Genomic DNA, 9,815 nt, shown 5'->3' with positions numbered 1-9,815 from the left:
ACATTTTGAAATGATATTTCTTCTGTTCTAGTCCTCATGAATATTGAATTATGTTTATTATGGTATTGAATTTCTAACTCACAAAAAGTATTGAATTTGTTAATATTTTGTGAACTCATTAATATTTTTAAATTTTTATGATATTTTTTCAAATATTTTCAAATAACAAATTTGATGATATTTTTTAATATTCATAAATAATTTCAAATAAGTAATTTGATGATATTTTTTAACATTCATAAATGTTTTCAGATTTGATTTGTCATTTTCTAAAAAATATTAGATGAGAACCTAAATGATGTACGCTTAGGCTTTTAGGGTGCCTCGGCGTCGACAAACCCTAAATGATGAAAGCTTAGGCTTTTAGGGTGCCTCGGCGTCGACAAACCCTAAATGATGAGACCATGATCTTGTTCCTTGACAATAACCAACTTTTTGACCAAACTTTTTTCCTATTTAGAGCAAAACATGGCCCACAACGATGAGGCCGGTGGTTCGGGCGGCAAGCAATTCTGGGAGTTGTCCCAGGAGATGGAGGAACAACCTTACCGCTATGAGGACGCCGCGGAAGACACCGATCCTGACTACACAACCCCTAGTGGCGTCGGGGATGACACCACTGATGGTGCCGCCGAGGATGCCACCACTGATGATGGCGGCGCACACACAGATGGCAGCCAACCGAAGAAGCAAAGGAAGGACCGGCGCCCGAATGCGCTCCGCACCCTTAAGGAGAAATTTACTCAAGTGGACTCCGACGGGCATCCAACGGAGCCCAAACATATAGTCAAGGGGTACTCGCTTCAGCTCGGGTGCATTCTCCGGAGCACCGTCTCGATCAACACCGAGAACCTTAGGCATAAGGTCCACGGGAATTTGCGCAACCTCCTCTTCACGAAGCTGCATGAACGATACAATTTCCCTGCCGAATTTGAAAACACACGCCTCTCAGGGAATAAAGTGAACAATGACGCCCTCACGAGGATGAGCATGGCCCTGTCTACTTGGAGAAGCGCGGTGAAGAGAATGATTGATAAAGGTGATAGTTATGAGAAGATCAAGGCAAAAAAATCCTTTGATCTGCGAAGATGACTACAAGGAGTTCAAGATCAAGTGCGAGAGCAGCGCAACCTCCGAATCAAGTCAGTGGGGGGAAGAAATGCGGGAGTTGAACTTAGGGGAACACAAACTCGGTCCCGACAGTTATAGAGTGGCGGAGCCTATATGGGACAAGGAGGACGCGGAGCGTGCCGAGCAAGGCCTACCGCCCCGCTTCGAGAAATACAGCGGTGACAAGCAGACCAGGAACTTTGTCAGGGCCCGGTACAAGGAGGACCCGATAACAAAGGAGCTTACCACGGATCCGAAGACCAGGGCGCTTGAGCTTGTTCTGGTAAGGAATACACCCCCGCGTAATTAGCTCCATATGGTTGCACTCTAATTAGTCCCCAATATTTCTAAATGGTTCATGTTCCTTCCGCAGGAAACTGAAAGCAGTAGCGCGGGGGCGTCTCAGAGCTCCCCTTTCGACACCCCTTTAAATAGGGCGTTGAACGTAATGAAAAAGAAGGATAAGCTCACTAAGCCAACGTCAGCTGGTCGTGTGGCCGGCAAAGGCTTGTCCACAAAATGGGGGTCATACTATACCGCTGGTGTGCGAAAGGAGAAAAAGACCATCTCGGAAAGCCAGACGCGCAAGGTTGAAGCACTCAAGGCACAAGTGGCGCGTATTCCAGAGCTTGTCCAAGAGCAAGTGGAACAACAACTGGGAACGAAGCTCAACGCCATGGTGCCTACGTTGATTCATGGGCTGACGACGTGGATTGCGGGTGGCCAACAGGGGCCTCCCCCGGTTCCCAGCTTCACGGCCAGCAACTCGCACAGTGCGTAGGCGGCGCCATTGGTGTCTCCGGCGGCGCCATTGGTGTCTCAGGCGGCGCCATTGGTGTCTCCAGCGGAGGCGCGATTGGTGTCTCCGGCGGAGGTGGTATTCGTGTCTCCGGCGCCGGCACGGGCATTGGAGCTTAATGCACCTGGGTGTACGCCGGCGGCACCTCGCCAGCAAGCGCCCCCTCCGTCAGTTGCACGCCCGCCGTTGGCGGTGCCTCGACATTAGCCGAGCTCGACAGCATCACGGTAAATAAGCCTCTCGGCCGATGACTTCATCTCCTAGCCTTTGACTGGGCATCCCTGACACCCTACATGTTTTCGCAGGGCGCCGCCGATGTTCCTTGCAGTCTTCTGCACTTCGTGGGCGGCAAGTTGGTCGATGTCGCCAAGGGAAGAATCGTTCAACCGGGCAACCGCATGTTCCACGGTAATCCAATGGCACCCACAGTGTATAGGGTTGAAGTGGTTCGGCTGCTCCCAGGCTGCAACGAGCTGTTACCTCCGATTCGACCCGCTGGGGCCGACGAAGAAGATGAGATGACCCTCAGCGCCTGCGTAAACTGGCCCCTGCTTTGGCCGAAGAGCCAGATTCGTTTGGGGGCGGGGGACACCACCCCATAGACAAGACCGCTAGTCGTGCCGGCGCCAAGCCATGGCAAGAACGCCGCAACGCTACTGGACCTGCCGGACATCCCTATGGCACAGGATACGGACATCCCTATGGCACAGGATCCGGACGATGACGACAACGACGACAGTACATTTACCAAAGTCGATAAGTACTTTGCCGAACATGGGTACACTGACGAGTTCTGCGGGCCTCTTTCTCAAGAACCCAACCAAGACGACCGCAATCTAGCTGATACGGCGGAGAAATCCAATTGCAACAGGCGTCGTCTGGCGTTCAGTTCTCAGGAGATGCCTCTAGCTCCCGCCTTCACCGAGCCTCAGATAGCTGAGGTGCGAAATATTATCAGCCCCAACATGCTCAAGAAGGCTGTCTGTGAGCAGAACTCGGTCCCATTACAGGAGATCAAGAAGAAGGGACGGAAACGAAAGACTAACAAGGGCGCCGGTGTGAGCTAGCCGGCACCGAGTTCGATCCGTGCTCAGGACGGGCCACCTTCACCTAAGGATATCTCGAGGAGGGTGCATGTGGCGGGTAGGGCGATGCTACCACCAAATATGCTCAATGCTGCAACCGGCGCTATGCGGAGTCTGCACGACAGTGTTCTTTCTTTGGAGAAGCGGCGTCTCAGAGAGAATGATGTGGCATACCCGGTTTTCATGGCCAAGGTGCCAGAGGGCAAGGGCTTTGTGGATGGCGACATCGGGGGTAAGATCGTCCTGCGGTTTGATGACATCTTTGCTATGTTTAACCTTCATCCGCTGCACTACACCTTCGTTCGGCTGTTTTCGCTGAGTATGGAGATGTGGATCATTAGAGACAAGACCCCAGACATTGTGATAGTCGACCCCTTCTACATGCGTCCCAAGCACTTGAGCAGCGGTGGGGACCGCCAAGTTGCGAGTTCACACCTCGAAGGCGTCATTCTGGCAAACCCAGATAAGGATAACTTCCTTGTGGCTTACTTTCCCGAGTAAGTCATCCCTTAACCGCCCCGTAACATATGATTTCTTAGATTTCGATCGTTCTTTTTCTTTCTAACATTTCGTGTTTTGTGCAGTGACACACATTGCACACTCATCCTCTTAAGCCCGAAATATTCCATGGCCACGTACTTCGACCTGAACCGTAACTCCAAGATACACTACACAAATGTCAAGAAAGTTCTTGATGATATTCTCCCCGGCTACGCCAAATCTGGAGGCACCTTCACCAGGGCAGTTCGTAAGTACGACAAGCACACCTTCTCACACAATACGAATTTCTGCTGCGTCAAGCAGCCTCCTGGCGGTCAGAAGGATGCCTACTACGCCCTCCATCACATGCGGGCGATCGTAAGGGACCATCATCACCTTCTGCTACCAGATAGTCTCAAAGATTGGGCCGCGAGATTGTCGGCAACCCAGGACGCGGACCTCAGACAAGAATTATTTCGCATCTAGTCGGAATTTGCGGACATCATCCATCAAGATGTCCTTCATACCTCGGGGCAGTTCTACCTCAGATATCAACCGTCCAACAATGAGATAGATGGAACGCTTCAAATGCAGGGTGACAACGACCGTGATTTCATGACCATCATGACAGACGACGGCTTCATCCACGCTCCTGTCCGATGAGTCGAGTCGAAAGTAGTGATGTGTAGTTCTGAAACATTGATTGGCTCATGTTGTAATTAAACTTTAATGAATTCATATGTCTCTTTGGTTTGGACAGTCATTCAACTTAGATGTAATCGATGCTATTTATTAGTAGGACCATGAATCGTGCTATTAATGTCTTGCTTTTCTCTTCCGATCCTTTTGTTGCATACTTACATATTGCTTATGTATTGTCTGTTGTTTGGCTTGTGCATAGAGATGCCGTCGTATGTCGTGTACAAGGGTAAGGTTCCCGGAGTCTACGACGACTGGGAGGAGTGTCGGAGACAGGTTCACTGTTTCAGCGGTAACAGTTACAAAGGGTACTCCACTAGGGCAGAGTTCGAATCTAGATACGCCCGCTATCTAGCGGGAGAAAGGAGGGAGCGTTGGAGGAACCGGATGAAGACCAGTTTGATCGCGATGATGCTCATCGTGATGACCACACCTTTCTTTTATGTGATGGTAGTTTAGATGATCGTTATCGACTTGTAATGTGAAGACAAACTCGATACTCGCGGTCTTGAGACTTGTATTGTTTTATCTTTGTTCGGTCTTTTGAATTCGGAGACTAATATGATGAATTGTATTCGGAGACTAATCTTCTATTGTATTCGACGAATCTACTATTGTTTTGTGCTGCTGTCTATATTCTGTCCAATAATATATTTTTTAACCTGTGCAAAAATCAGAAAAGCAAAAAAAAAACAAATATTAATACTAAGGGCGCATCACCACAAGGTGCGCCATTAGTATGCCAAAGGATACTAATGGCGCATCAAGGCAGAGTGCGCCATTAGTATGACAAAGCACATGGTTACATATGGGCCCCCGGGAGGCATACTAATGGCGCATGGTCTTACATACTAATGGCGCACTGCCTGGTGCGCCATTAGTACACCAGATACTAATGGCGCACCAGTGGTGTGCCATTAGTAAAAAATACTAGTGGCGTGCTACTAATGGCGCACCGGTAGTGCGCCATTAGTAGGCAAAACCGGTGCGCCATTAGTAGGCCTTTTCCTAGTAGTGCCTCCCCTTCCCCTATATATACTTGAGGTATTGGGGGCTGCGAAAAGACATGAGATGAACTCTCCCAAGGCGCAGCCCTACCTCTCTCCCTCCTCGTCTCTTGCGGTGCTTGGCGAAGCCCTGCTGGAATGCCACGCTCCTCCATCACCACCACGCCGTTGTGCTGCTGCTAGACGGAGTCTTCCCCAACCTCTCCCTCTCTCCTTGCTGGATCAAGGCATGGGAGACGTCACCGGGCTGCACGTGTGTTGAACACGGAGGTGCCGTCTGTTCGGCACTAGGATCTTCGGTGATTTGGATCACGATGAGTACGACTCCCTCAACCTCGTTCTCTTGAACGCTTCCGCTCGCGATCTACAAGGGTGTGTAGATGCACTCCTCTCTCTCGTTGCTAGTCTCTCCATAGATAGATCTTGGTGACTCGTAGGAAAATTTTGAATTTATGCTACGTTCCCCAACAGTGGCATCATGAGATAGGTCTATTGCGTAGATTCTATGCACGAGTAGAACACAAGTTGTTGTGCGCGTTGATTTTGTTCAATATGCTTACCGTTACTAGTCCTATCTTGTTTCGACGGTATTGTGGGATGAAGCGGCCCGGACCGACCTTACACGTACACTTACATGAGACAGGTTCCACCAACTGACATGCACTTGTTGCATAAGGTGGCTAGCGGGTGCCAGTCTCTCCCACTTTAGTCGGATCGGATTCGATGAAAAGGGTCCTTATGAAGGGTAAATAACAATTGGCATATCACGTTGTGGCTTTTGCGTAGGTAAGAAACATTCTTGCTAGAAACCCATAGCAGCCACGTAAAGCATGCAAACAACAATTAGAGGACATCTAACTTGTTTTTGCAGGGTATGCTATGTGATGGGATATGGCCAAAAGAATGTGATGAATGATATGTGATGTATGAGATTGATAATGTTCTTGTAATAGGAATCATGACTTGCATGTCGATGAGTATGACAACCAGCAGGAGCCATAGGAGTTGTCTTTATTTATTGTATGACCTGCGTGTCACTCAATAACGCCATGTAATTACTTTACTTCATTGCTAAACCGTTAGCCATAGTAGTAGAAGTAATAGTTGGCGAGACAACTTCATGGAGACACGATGATGGAGATCATGATGATGGAGATCATGGTGTCATGCCGGTGACGATGATGATCATGGAGCCCCGAAGATGGAGATCAGAAGGAGCAAAATGATATTGGCCATATCATGTCACTTTTTGATTGCATGTGATGTTTATCATGTTTATGCATCTTATTTGCTAAGAACGACGGTAGTAAATAAGATGATCCCTCAAAATAATTTCAAGAAAGTGTTCCCCCTAAATGTGCACCGTTGCGAAAGTTCGTTGTTTCGAAGCACCATGTGATGATCGGGTGTGATAGATTCTAACGTTCACATACAACGGGTGTAAGCCAGATTTACACACGCAAAACACTTAGGTTGACTTGACGAGCCTAGCATGTACAGACATGGCCTCGGAACACAAGAGACCGAAAGGTCGAGCATGAGTCGTATAGTAGATACGATCAACATGAAGATGTTCACCGATGATGACTAGTCCGTCTCACGTGATGATCAGACACAGCCTAGTTGACTCGGATCATGTATCAATTAAGATGACTAGAGGGATGTCTATCTGAGTGGGAGTTCATTAGATGAACTTAATTATCCTGAACATAGTCAAAAGGTCGTTGCAAATTATGTCGTAGCTCGCGTTTTAGTTCTACTGTTTTAGATATGTTCCTAGAGAAAATTTAGTTGAAAGTTGATAGTAGCAATTATGCGGACTGGGTCCATAAACTAAGGATTGTCCTCCTTGCTGCATAGAAGGCTTATGTCCTTAATGCACCGCTCGGTGTGCTGAACCTCGAGCATCGTTTGTGGATGTTGCGAACATCTGACATACACGTTTTGATGACTACGTGATAGTTCAATGCATAATGTTAAACAGTTTAGAATTGAGGCACCGAAGACATTTTAAAAACGTCGCCTGTAAACTAAGAGCTGAAATTGGGATTTCAGGCTCGTGCCCATGTCAAGAGGTGTAATACCTCCGACAAGTTTCTAAGCCTGTAAACTAAGGGAGAAAAGCTCAATCGTTGAGCATGTGCTCAGATTGTCTGAGTACTACAATCGCTTGAATCGAGTGGGAGTTAATCTTCCAGATGAGATAGTGATGTTTCTCCAAAGTCATTGCCACCAAGCTACTAGAGCTTCGTGATGAACTATAACATATTAGGGATAGATATGATGATCCTTGAAATATTCGCGATGTTTGACACCGCGAAACTAGAAATTAAGAAGGAGCATCAATTGTTGATGGTTAGTGAAACCACTAGTTTCAGGAAGGGCACGCGCAAGAAGGGGTACTTCATGAAACGGCAAATCAGTTGCTGCTCCAGTGAAGAAACCCGGAGGTGAACCCAAACCCAAGAATAAGTGCTTCTGTAATGAGGGAACGGTCACTGAAGCAGAACTATCCTAGATACTTGGTAGATGAGAAGGCTGGCGAAGTTGATAGAAGTATATTGGATATACATTGTATTAAATGTGTACTTTACTAGTACTCCTAGTAGCACCAGGGTATTAAGATACCGGTTTGGTTGCTAAGTGTTAGTAACTCGAAATAAAAGAGCTACGAAATAAACAGAGACTAGCTAAAGGTGAGATGACGATATGTGTTGGAAGTGTTTCCAAGCTTGATGTGATCAAGCATCGCATACTCCCTCTACCATCGAGATTGGTGTTAAACCTAAATAATTGTTATTTTGTGTTTGCGTTGAGCATATACATGATTGGATTATGTCTATCGCAATATGGTTATTCATTTAAGGAGAATAATGGTTACTTTGTTTATTTGAATAATACTTTCAATGGTCTTCCACCTAAAATGAGTGGTTTATTGAATCTCGATCGTAGTGATACACATGTTCATGCCAAAAGATATAAGATAGTAATGATAATACCACATACTTGTGGCACTCCATTTGAATCATATTGGTATGAAACGCATGAAGAAGCTCCAAGTTGATGGATTTTTGGACTCACTCGTTTTTGAGAAGTTTGAGACGTGTGAACCATGTCTATTAGTATGTACTCATGAAGAAACTCCATGCATATGGATCGTTTGCACTCACTTGATTTCGAATCATTTGAGACATGCAAATCATACCACATGGGCAAGATGACTGAAAAGCCTCGTTTTCAGTAAGATGGAACAAGAAAGCAACTTGTTGGAAGTAACACATTTTGATGTGTGCAGTCCAATGAGTGCTGAGGCACGCAGTGGATATCGTTATGTTCTTACTTCATAGATGATTTGAGTAGATGTTGAGTATATTTACTTGATGAAACACAAGTTTGAATTATTGAAAGGTTCAAGTAATTTCAGAGTGAAGTTGAATATCTTCGTGACAAGAGGATAAAATGTCTATGATATGATCATAGAGATGAATATCTGAGTTGCGAGTTTGGTACACAATTGAGACATTGTGGAAATTGTTTCACAACTAACACGTCATCTACATGTAAAATTTGGGCTGGCCTATTTGGGCTCTTTGCCATCTGCCAGCAGATGGCAAAGCTCTTTGCCATCTGCTGGCAGACGGCAAAGCATGCAGCCTTTGCCATCTGCTGGCAGACGGCAAAGAGCCTGCAACCTTTGCCATCTGCTGGCAGACGGCAAAGTATGCCGTTAGCCTTCTAACGGGGCTAACCCCGTTAAGAGGCTTTGCCATCAGCCGCCTGATGGCAAAGGCTCAGGCTCTTTGCCATCAGCCAGCAGACGGCAAAGAAGCCTTTGCCGGCAGGGTTTCAGACAAACTGTTTGCCATCTGCTGGCGGATGGCAAAGCCTTTGCCATCTGCCATGGTAGATGGCAAAGTGCCAGATTCCAGTAGTGGTGGTAAAAAGTGGTTATGAAGGGAATATGTGTGCCTCCGGAAGCCTGCTTGATAGGTATGCTAAAAATGGTGCTCTCCATGGTGCCCATTTGGTGTTTTGCACCATACCAAAGCGAGATTTGAAGTGTTGGAATTCCATGATAGGGTGATATGGCAATTACGGCAATTCAAAAATGGCATTTAAGTTATTTGGTGAGATGATTCCTGATGATCTGCAACCTGACCATGTAACTTAATTACATCTCCCTCCTTTCAGCATGCAGCCACTATGTGTTAAACACAATATCTTGTAGCGTAACAGCCTAGGAGAGGTGACAAGCTTGGAGGACGCTTTGCCAATTACTTAGTGCTTTGCCTGATCATCCTATTAAGAAAAATGAAATACTCGATATCTTCTATAATGGACTAACTGATGCTTCTAGGGACTTCCTAGATAGTTACGCTGGTTGTGTTTTCAGGGAACAAACTGTTGGGCAAGCTGAAGAATTATTGAATAACATATTAAAAAATTATGATGATTGGACTCTTCCTGAACCACCGCCTAAACCCACTCCGAAGAAGAAGGGTATATTATATCTCAGTCCTGAAGATATGCAAGAGGCAAAGAAATCTATGAAGGAAGATGTTAAAAATTTACCTCCTATTGAAGAAATAAATAGGTTGAATACACCGCCACTGCCTAAGGTGGTAGATTAAATTC

Source organism: Triticum dicoccoides, chromosome 2B (assembly GCF_002162155.2).
Source record: "Triticum dicoccoides isolate Atlit2015 ecotype Zavitan chromosome 2B, WEW_v2.0, whole genome shotgun sequence".
Lineage (NCBI taxonomy): Eukaryota > Viridiplantae > Streptophyta > Magnoliopsida > Poales > Poaceae > Triticum > Triticum dicoccoides.
The sequence above is the reverse complement of the archived record's forward strand: the minus strand, read 5'-3'. Positions refer to the sequence as shown.